The following is a 12,108-nucleotide window of genomic DNA, read 5'->3' as shown; positions in this document are numbered from 1 at the left end:
ATAACAGTGGAAATCATCCTGAATTGGGAAAAGGTATAAATTTAGAAATTTGAGAATCTCAGCAAAATCTAACCAGAAACTACTCATAGAACTACAGACCCAGATATACTGTAATCAAACTGAAAACCAAAGCTAAATAAAACCTTGGAAACAGGCAAAAAATGACATAGTGTATACATATAGGTGAGGGCTTCCAGGTGGTGCTAGTGATAAAGAACCCGGCTGCGAATACAGGAGGTATAAGAGACCTGGGTTCGATCCCTGGGTGGGAAGATCCCCTAGAGGAGGGCATGGCAACCTACTCCGGTATTCTCGCCTAGAGAATCCCATGGACAGAGGAGCCTGGCAGGCTATAGTCCATGGGGTCACAAAGAGCAGGACAGGACTGAAGCTACTTAGCACGCATGCACACATATATAGGAGAACAAGTATTTGAATTATTACTGATTTATCAGAGGCAACTATAGAGACCAGAAGGTAATGGAGCATTTATAAAGAGCTACAATAAAAGAATGAGCAACATAAAATAATATATTTAGTTTAAACATTCTTTAGAATGACAAAATGAAAGCATCCTTATCTTCAGATGAAGGAAAACTAAGAAAAGTTTTTCACCAGCATATCTAATAAGAAAGAAATGCTAAAGCAAGTTCTTCCTAAAAAGGAAATGATATGAAAAGAAAACTGTTATAATGTAGGATATGCAGGAAAAACAACAGAAATGTTAAATATCTGGGTGGATATAATAGACTATCCAGCTCTGTCTTAAATTCTTTAAAACATACACATCAACAGAAAACGAAAATTGTGTCATTGTGTGTCAGAATGTGTGTGAATTACATATGTGTAATTCATTACAACTAGAGCTTAAAAGAGTAAAGAGACTTACCTGGTTTCGAGTTACCTACACAGTGGAGTGGGTTGCCATTTCCTGCTGCAGGGGATCTTCCCAACCCAGGAATCAAACCCAGGCCTCCCGCATTGCAGGCAGACTCTTTACCATTTACATTACATTCCATTAGTGGTGGTAGATTATTAATTCAAATTAAATTCTGAAATGTTTAATACATATAGTAATCTATAGAGCTGTTGCCCTTAAAATAACACAAAGATAATGCCCCCCAAAATCCCTACAAATAAACACTGCACCAAACAATGTTACTTTTATGGCATAGTACTGTAATTTAAAAGTAAATAAGCACACACACATGCAAAGACCTTTGTGCTCCACAGGAATTTTAGGCTGAGGAAAACTTCTATATCTTGAATATAATGGTAGTTATATGGGTAATTATTCAAAACTCATTGAACTGTACTTTCAAATGGATGCATTTTATTATATACTAATTATACTTCAATAAAATTGATTTTACAAATAAAAGCAAAAGAGTATATACCAAGAAGAAGATAGTGTGGCTCTAAACAGCACTTATTAATTTCAGCCACATGAAAAATAATACCTAAAATTACCATTTATGAATAATTAGTTACTCAAATTTGGGGCATAATTTCAGCTATAACTATGTTATAGATTTTAGAAAATAAACACATAATAAATTGTTTTATACACTTAGTAGAAGCTCCAAAAGTGTACTTTATCTTTCTTGAATATGATTTCTTCCAGTTAGAAATGTTAGGTACATTCAGAAGTGTTTGAGTGTCTTTGCTGTTCAGTCACTCAGTTGTGTCCGACTTTCAGACCTTATGGACTGCAGCACACCAGGCTTCCCTGCCCTTCACTATCTCTTGCTCAAATTCAGGTCCACTCATCCATCCATCCATCTCATTCTTTGTCATCCCCTTCTCCTTCTGCCTTCAATCTTTCCCAGAATCAAGGTCTTTTCCAATGAGTTGGCTCTTTGCATCAGGCGGCCAAAGTGTTGGAGTTTCAGCTTCAGCATCAGTCCTTCCAATGAATATTCAGTCCTTCCAACTGAATATTGATTTCCTTTAAGATTGACTGGTTTGATCTCCTTGCTGCCCAAGGGACTCTCAAGAGTCTTCTCTAGCACCACAGTTTGAAAATATCAATTCTTCAGAGCTCAGCTTTCTTTATGGTCCACCTCTCATATCCATATATGACTACTGGAAAACCCATAGCTTTGACAATACCAACTTTTGTTGGCAAAATGATATCTGTTTTTTAATATGCTAAGTTGGTCATTGGAGAAGGAAATGGCAACCCACTCCAGTATTCTTGCCTGGAGAATCCCATGGACACAGGAGCCTGACAGGCTACAGTCCATGGGGTCGCAAACAGTCAGACACGACTAAGCGACTTTCACTCACTTACTCGAAGTTGGTCATAGCTTTTCTTCCAAGGAGCAAGTGTCTTTCAATTTCATGGCTGGATTCACCATCCACAGTGATTTTAGAGCCCAAGAAAAGTCTGTCACTGTTTCCATTGTTTCCCCATCTATTTGCCATGAAATGATGGGACCAGATGCTGTAATCTTCATTTTTTGAATGAGTTTTAAACCAGCTTTTTCACTCTCCTCTTTCACCATCAAGAAGTTCTTTAGTTCCTCTTCTCTTTCTGGCATAATGGTGGTATCATCTACATATCTGAGGTTATTGATATTTCTCCAGGTAATCTAGATTCCTGCTTGAGCTACATCCAGCCTGGCATCTCCCATGATTTACTCTGCATATGAGTAGAATAAGCAGGGTGACAACACGCTGCCTTGATGTACTCCTTTCCCAATTTGGAACCAGCCTGTTCTTTCATGTCTTGTTCTAACTGTTGCTTCTTGACCTGCATACAGGTTTCTCAGGAGGTCGGTAAGGCAGTCTGGTATTCCTATCCCTTGAAGAATTTTCCACAGTTTGTTGTGTGATCCACATAGTCAAAGGCTTTAGCATATAGTCAATGAAGCAGAAGTAGATGTTTTTCTGGAATTCCCTTGATTTATCTATGATCAACCAACGGATATTGGCAATTTAATCTCTGGTTCCTCTGTCTTTCCTAATTCCAGTTTGTATATCTAAAAATCCTCTATTCATGTACTGCTGAAGCCTAGCTTGAAGGATTTTGAGCATTACTTTGCTAGCATGTGAAATGAGTGCAGTGTATAATAGTTTGACCATCCTTTAGTATTGTCCCTCTTTGGGATTGGAACGAAAACTGACCTTTTCCAGTCCTGTGGCCACTGCTGAGTTTTCCAAATTTGAGGGTGTGTTGAGTGCAGCACTTTCACAGCATCATTTTTTAGGATTTGAAATAGCTCAACTGGAATTCCATCACCTCCACTAGCTTTGATGTCTGGCTCTAGGTGAGTGATCACATTATTGCGACGTTTGAGTGTCTATGAGCTGCAAAACACAATATTTTGAGTGATCTGCAAAGTATTAAAATTGGTGTTTTTTTTCTCTTTTTTTGTTGTTTTGTTGTTGTTTTAATTTATTTTAATTGGAGGCTAATTACTTTACAATATTATAGTGGGTTTTGCCATACATTGACATGTAAACCCATGGCTGATTCTTGTCAATGTATGGTAAAATTGGGGCTCAAAAAGCCTACAGTTTCAAATGCATTCTTTTTAATGGCTGAGTAATACTCCATTGTGTATATGTACTTCCAATACATGAAAGTGAAAAGTAAAAGTAAAGTCACTCAGTCGTGCCCGACTCTTAGTGACCCCATGGACTGCAGCCTACCTGGCTCCTCCGTCCATGGGATTTTCCAGACAAGAGTACTGGAGTGGGTTGCCATTGCCTTCTCCAAATGGAGTATTACTCAGCCATTAAAAAGGATACATTTGAATCAGCTCTAATGAGGTGGATGAAACTGGAGCCTATTATACAGAGTGAAGTAAGCCAGAAAGAAAAACACCAATACAGTATACTAACACATATATATGGAATTTAGAAAGATGGTAATGATAACCCTGTATGCGAGACAGCAAAGGAGACACAGATGTATAGAACAGTCTTTTGGACTCTTGGGAGTCCAAGAGACTCCGAAGAGTCTGTGGGAGAGGATGAGGGTGGGATGATTTGGGAGAATGGCATTGAAACTTGTATAATATCATATATGAAACAAATTGCCAGTCCAGGTTCAATGCAGGATACAGGATGCTTGGGGCTGGTGCACTGGGATGACCCAGAAGGATGGTACGGGGAGGGAGGTGGGAGGGGGGTTCAGGATGGGGAACACGTGTACACCTGTGGTGGATTCATGTTGATGTATGGCAAAACCAATACAATATTTTAAAGTAATTAGCCTCCAATTAAAATAAATAACTGGAAATAGAACTGCCTTATGATCCAGCAATCCCACTGCTGGGCATACACACTGAGGAAACCAGAAGGGAAAGAGACACGTGTACCCCAATGTTCATCTCAGCACTGTTTATAATAGCCAGGACATGGAAGCAACCTAGATGTCCATCAGCAGATGAATGGATAAGAAAGCCATGGTACATATACACAATGGAGTATTACTCAGCCATTAAAAAGAATACATTTGAATCAGTTCTAATGAGGTGGATGAAACTGGAGCCTATTATACAGAGTGAAGTAAGACAGAAGGAAAAACATAAATACAGTATACTAATGCATATATATGGAATTTAGAAAGATGGTAACAATAACCTGGTGTACGAGATAGCAAAAGAGACACTGATGTATAGAACAGTCTTATGGACTCTGTGGGAGAGGGAGAGGGTGGGAAGATTTGGGAGAGTGACATTGAAACATGTAGAATATCATGTAAGAAACGAGTTGCCAGTCCAGGTTCGATCTGCGATACTGGATGCTTGGGGCTGGTGCACTGGGACAACCCAGAGGGATGGTATGGGGAGGGAGGAGGGAGGAGGGTTCAGGATGGGGAACACATGTATGCCTGTGGCAGATTCATTTTGATATTTGCAAAAACTAATACAATTATGTAAAGTTTAAAAATAAAATAAAATTTAAAAGAAAAAAATAAAATAAAATAAATAAATTTAAATTAAAAAAAATTTTAAAAAGCCTACAGTGAACTTGAGATTCATGCCATATGCACATTGGACATAAAAATAACAAATATTAAATAACAAATGAACTGAGTGGTATAAGCAGTAAGTATATAATAGTGTTATTTAGGAAGGGAAAAACCAACAGTCAGTAATGAGTTTAGAATGGCTGAACAAGAAAGGCTCCACTGAGATATGTGTATACAGGTCCAATGCCAATGAGTACATCAGGTGTTTTCAGGCTCTGGGAACAACTCTGACTGAGTGAACATACACAATTTCCAAAAATGAAAAAAGGAGAAAGGTATCTCACTTTGAGTTTATCAAAGGGAATCAAAATAATGACATTCAATCCAGCCAAAGCATATCCATGTGCTTAGAAATTGAAACATATATGCCATTAACTAAAGGTGATAACAATAAATAATAAAATAAATTTTTTTATTGGATTTTATTCTGTTACTTACTGTAGTACCTCAGGGACTAAAAAGAAAGATTTTTTCTTTTTTTATTTCCTGGAAAAACAAAAAAACAAAAAACTTCTTTTCTAATGCTACAATGCATAATGCAAGGGATGGAGACTATTTCAGCTTTATTTTACTCTCAGGCACTACAAAACAATTTCACGATATTAGAAAATGAATAATTTATTTAATGTAAATGTACACACCTCTTCTTAGAGTGATGCTGACACTTTCACTTATTTTAAGGGAAAGGTTTATAAAATAAATCTTAATGGATATCTATAGACCATAGACTTTTTTATTGCTTTTTTTTATACTGACAAAATCTCTTCACCCATCAGCTTACTTTAAAAAATAACATATTGTAATATAATATTCCTTGTAAAAATTTTTAAAGCAGTGTAATAAGAATAAAGGGTAAATTCTGTTAAGAATTTCTGAGGCAGGACATCGTTCCCTCCACAAAATAGACTCCTTCTTTACCACTTAGTTTCTAAACATATTGAGAAATAAAGCAGAGTAACTTTTTGAGGCCAAAATACTACTTTTTTACTTTAATGCTAAGTTAAATGCCATAGCTTAGTTCTAAGAATGAAACTGACTCCTAACACCAAATTCCCAAATTAGGTAGACATCCATCTAGCATCTGTCATGGTCAGAGGGTAGAGAAACTGCCTCTGAGAAAAACAACTTGTACTTCTAATAGTAGCTTACTTCAATGAATTCTAAGAGACATCACTAGCTATTTAAGAAATGCAAATCAAAGCTACAAGGAGGTATCACCTCACAACAGTCAGAATGGTCATCACCAAAAAATCAATAAGCAATAAATGCTGGAGAGGATGTGGAGAAAAGGGAACCCTTCTGAACTGTTGGTGGGAATGTAAATTGATACAGCCACTCTGGAGGACAGTATGGGGATTCTGTAAAAAACTAGAAATAAAACTAACATTGTTGTTTAGTTGCTAAGTTGTGTCTGACTCTTACAACCCCATGGACTGCAGCACTCCAGGCTCCTCAGTCTTTCACCATATCCCTGGAGTTTGCTAAAATTCATGCATGCTTGGTTCGCTCAGTTGTGTCCAACCCTTTGTGACCCTTTGTACTTTAGCCGGCCAGGCTCCTGTGTCCATGGGATTTTTCAGGCAAGAATATTTAAGTGACTTGCCATTTCCTCCTTCCCAACCCAGGGATTGAACTCATGTCTCCTGCATTGCAGGCAGATTTCTTCACCCACTGAGCCATCAGGGAAGCCCAAAACTACCATATGACCCACTAATCCCACTACTGGGGATATATTCTGAGAAGACTATAATTGAAAAGGACACACGTACCCCAGTGTTCATAGAAATACTATTTACAATAGCTAGGACATGGAAGCAACCTAGATGTCCATCAACAGATGAATGGATAAAGAAGATGCGGTGCATATATACAATGGACTATTATTCAGCCACAAAAAGGAATGAATTTGAGTCAATTCTAGTGACGTGGATGAATCTAGAGCCTGTTATACAGAGTGAAATGTCAGAAAGAGAAAAACAATATTGTACATTAATATGGAATCCAGGAAAATGGCATTGATGAACCTATTTGCAGGGAAGGAATGGAGACACAGTTAGAGAATGGATACAGTGGGGGAAGGAAAGAGTGGGACAGATGGAGAAAGTAGCATTGGCATATATACACTATCATGTATAAAAGAGATAGCTGGTGAGAAGTTGTTATATAACACAGGGATCCCAGCCTGGCGCTCTGTGATGACCTAGAGGTGTGGGATGAGGGGAGGGGAGGGAGGCTCAAGAGGGAGGTGATATGTGTATAATTATGACTGATTTGCATTGTTGTATGGCAGAAACCAACACAACACTGTAAAGCAATTTTCCTCCCATTGAAAAGTAAATTAAAAAAAAAAATTCTAAGAGGAAGAAGTAGTAGATCTAAGCTGAGCAAATAAACAGCAGATCAACATATTTTTCCTTCCCAATTTTATCAATCAGGTATGTTATTCCACTGCCTGTGGATTGAAGTCAATCAAGGGACAGTCAGATTCTGCGTTTCTTTCAAAGCAGGAAACATGAAGAGGGAGGATTAAGTCTTTCATATAAAATCTCCTCTCTTTTTTCTTCAAAACCCTTAAACTTTTTCAGAAAGCCTGTAGTCAGACAGGAGTCTGGCTGCCCTTTTAGGGAGAGGGGACCAGTAGTTTATGAGAGAAATCTTGCCCCCACCCTCATTAGATTGCCCCTCCATTGTTAACTACTACTGGAATCCTCTTAGGACCACCGGTAGTCATCTCAGATACTGATAAAATTGATGGGAGAAATACATTATCTAAATCAGCTCCAAGGCCACTTTGTACCCAAGAATAAAAAATTATTTCCTATTTAGTTTGCGATCCCAAATTACAACCAACCACTGTATCCACATAGCATTCCAGACATTCTTAAAGAACATTAAGCATATTCAAATAATTAAAATATCCACAATATAGGGACATCTCAATGTGAATTAAAAAAAATTCTCCCATTATCAAATTCCAAGAGATAATGGTTAAATCCTCTTGCAAGTTAAAATCCCCAAATATTAATATCCCTTAATATCTGAACTCAAGTTATTTTGCTTATTTGAGTGTAAAATCCAAACCTCCAAATTTTTAAGTTAAAGTCAAAACCCCAAATTTTTTCAGCAAAATCTTGACCACGTGGAATTGGGGTTTTTAAAAAGCAGTCTTAGAAGAGGAGCATCGTTCCTTTTGGGTCATAACTGCAGAGTCAATTCTCTGATATATTTCATTTTAAATACCCCAGTGAGTGAATGAGCTAAATGACTATAAAAGCACTGACTCCACAATCGCGGTGTTGAGAAAGGAAGCCACACCCAGGCCCTAGAGCCGTTTGTCCGGCAAAATAATGCTCCCAGAATCCAGTACTTAAGTGTTGAAAAGGCCACAGTGAAGAGAAGTGTAGGCCTTGACACAATGCCTCGCTGAAATGCCAGTCATTGGTCGATGCCAAAATGTCTAGAATCCCAGTCTGGGGAATATAAAATGATTGGAGACACCAGACGACCCCTCCATCGGAAGTGGACCGCTTCCGCCGCCGGGGCTCCGCGGCGCCAGCAACCGCCCATCTGCCGGAGCTCTACAAGAGTTATCGTACCTCTCCGTGACCTACTACTTTGACCATGACGCTGTGGCTTAGAAGAACTTTGCCAGCATTTTCTTCACTAGCCCTTTGAGGAGCGAGAACATGCTGAAAAACCGTTGAAGAGATGGCCGAATCTTCCTTCAGGTTAGCAAGGATCTGGAGCACTGAGACTGGGGCGGAGTCTGCATTAGAAACTAGTGTGAATCAGTCACTACTGGAACTGCACGAACGGGCCACAAACCAAAACGACACCCAAACTGTGACTTCTTTGAGATCTGCGACCTGGAGGAGCAGGGAGATGAAAGCCAGCAGAGAATCGAATGGCCTCGTAACTAACCTGCGTGAAACGAATGTGCCCCCTCCCTGCCCTGCCCCACCCCCAGTCTCCTCTAGTCCCCCTCCCCCCACCTCCCCGCCCAGCTCCTGCCCCCGCCTTGGAAACTGCCTTGGATAAGTGTCCGTGACAAGTGCACCCTTAAATCCTAGAGTGGCTTCCCTACAGTGATGGGGTTACCCTCTGTGGTCACCAGGGCAGTGTGTGTTTTTCAGGCTTATATTCTCCCTTTAAGTTGTAAGAACATCTACCTATGTTCTGTCATTTGTACCATTTCTTCAAGTGAAATAATTTAATACTCCTTCCCAACGAATTGAGAAAAAAAAACTCCCAAAATGTGATTTATTTTGCCTCTGTGTACATACCATATTTGGGGGAAGCAGAAGAAGGGAGCCCATCTTTCCCCAAAAAAATATGCAGTATGTATTTCTTAAATTTCTTAATGTCGTCTTAAAGCCACATGATTTTTTGAATTCTGGTACTTGAGTGTGAACTAAATCTGATGACATACTATTTTTTAATTTATTACCATTCTTTTTCTCTATTCTTTTCTTTCCTTTTCAGTTATTGTCACTACCCCTTGTGATTGATACTTAAACCTAAGCTTTTTCGTCATATCTTCACATTTGGTTTAACTGTCATCACTCTAAGCAATTATAGAAATTACAGAAGCTTGTTCTTAGGAAAGTGGTTATCAAAGTACAGTCCCCAGATGAGAAGCATCTGTATCCCTGGGAATTTGCTAGAAATGCAAATTATTGGCCTAACAGAAGCATCTGAATCAGAAACTTTGAAGGGAAAGCTTGACAATCTGTATGTTAACAAGTCCTCCAGATAATTCTAGTGCTGTGCTGAAGTTTTAGAATCATTGCCCTCTTCTAGGTGGGGTTGGCAAACTTTTCCATAAAAAGTCAAGGGGTCATATAATCTCACCATACTTAACTCTGGCAATGTGGAGGGAAAGATATCTTGGACTAATGGGTATGGTTTGTCCCAATAAAACTTTATTCATAAAATTAGCTGGCAGTCCGATTTGGCCTGTTGGCTATAGTGTGATACCTCTGCCCTAGAGGATTAGAGAAAAGCAAGACTTCTACCTTATGTCCCTTAGCACACTATTTTTCTTCTACTTTTCAACCCCTATGCTTGTGAAACATGTTCTCTCAGGGCACTGGCATACCACCTACGATAACTGAATCATCTTGAAATATGTACACTAGTTCTTTGAGAATTAGTCATTCTCATATATACACACATATACATATATATGTATATAAACTGCATTAAAGAAAATTAATTCCTCCAATAGCATCTCCTTATCTCTGAATAGATGATAAAATCTGGAGCAGTCATCTAGCAATGCTTTTCTGCCTGGCACTAGGACTTTAACTTCTGAGAACTGTAAATCATGGAACTATAGAAACTTGTCTTACTTAATATTTCAATGCAGCAAATATTTTATACCCACCAATACCAAGCAAGCATATCAAGATTCTGTTCTTCCTGTGGTATAATCTTTGCCACAGATAGTTCAGTTACAAAAAGCCCAGTCTGTGAATTAAACTGTGATCACATGCACCTGTTAAAGGCCCACGGAGGCCACTTGGGCATAGCGAAGTTTTGCCCAGTCAACTTTGTGATTCCCATGTACCTGTGGTAAAGATACACATACGAACCATGTACCTCTGCTGGGACTCTCTTGCTTTTGTCAGGACGTTTTGTGTCCTTGCTTAAGACCACCACAACCTTAAAAAATTAAGCCAGCCATAGCCTAGTCTGCAATGTGAGGCCAAGCCATAGCAGCTAAAAACTGATTATAAACCTCTAAAAGCTCTGAAGATCAGAATACACAGTGGAAAATGAAAGTCCATGGCTAAAGAGATGGTCATCATCCCATCAAAATCTTCTCTAATGTACTCTTTGCATCAGAAATCTACTCCTTATTTAATTCTCAATCCTATAGCCAGTGAACCAAATGTTAACACTTTTTAGGAGACTTAGCAGCAGCAGCAGCAGCTTCCTTCTTCCTTTCTCAAGTTCTGAACACATTGGACATTAATAAAGAGGGTAGCTATCAACTTTATTCCCTAGTGGCTCAGGCGTAAAGAACTTGCCTGCCAATGCAGGAGACCCAGGTTCAATCCCTGGGTCAGGAAGATCCCTGGAGAAGGAAGTGGCAACCTGCTCCAGTATTCTTGCCTGGGAAGTTCTATGGACAGAAGAGCCTGGTGGGCTACAGTCCATTGGGTCCCAAAAGAGTCAGACATGACTTAGTGACTAAAACAAACAACATCAACCTTATTGCTTATAAATGCTTAGTTAGAAAAATTAGCTTAGGTATAGGAGTCTAGAGGGCTAACACAGAACTCCAGAAGGGGCTAAAGTTAAACAGTCTTGATACCTGAGAAGACTGGAAGACCTTGATACCTGCGAAGGGCTTCCTTTTCCCACAACATTTTCCTGCTGAGATAGAGTCTCCCCTGGTGGAGCAACAGGTTAGGTGTTACCTTCAGTCAGTTCTTCTAAAACAGAAAGTCATTGCTGAACTAAGCATAATCTGTTAATTCCTCCCAAATTTAACCAATAATTAAATTATGTCATGCCAATGATTAAAAGAATAGAGAATAGAGATTGTAACAGCTGAACTCTGTCTACACTGGGAAATATATATACATATATAGATATATATGATGTGTTTATATATATACACATACATTTATATAATAATGGAAATTACTCATTTTAACAGAAGTTAGAAAAGGGATATGTATGTCAGACACTGTTCATTGTCAACCCACAATTATTCCCATCCTCTAATTCCTTTCTGTGAAATGAACCCTGATGTTACAGGTAGGATGAGGAGATGCCTTGATCTCAAAAAGGAAAGCTTTTACATAGGCTTGAAGTAAGTAAGTAAGAAAGTAAGTGTTAGTCGCTCAGTCGTGCCCCACTCTTTGCGACCCCATGGACTGCAGCCCACCAGGCTTCTCTGTCCATGAGATTTTCCAGGCAAGAATACTGGAGTGGGTTGCCATTTCCTTCTCCAGGAGATCTTCCCAAGCCAGGAATCGATCCCAAGTCTCCTGAACTGCAGACAGATTATTTTACCAACTGAGCTACAACTTGAAACGATGTTTCAAATCAATCCCAATAATCCTATTCTAGACCTATTGAAAATGGTCTGGGGTGGACAAAGTTCTAGACAA

This window comes from Bos mutus, chromosome 11, assembly GCF_027580195.1.
Source record: "Bos mutus isolate GX-2022 chromosome 11, NWIPB_WYAK_1.1, whole genome shotgun sequence".
Lineage (NCBI taxonomy): Eukaryota > Metazoa > Chordata > Mammalia > Artiodactyla > Bovidae > Bos > Bos mutus.
This window is presented reverse-complemented; position numbering follows the sequence as displayed.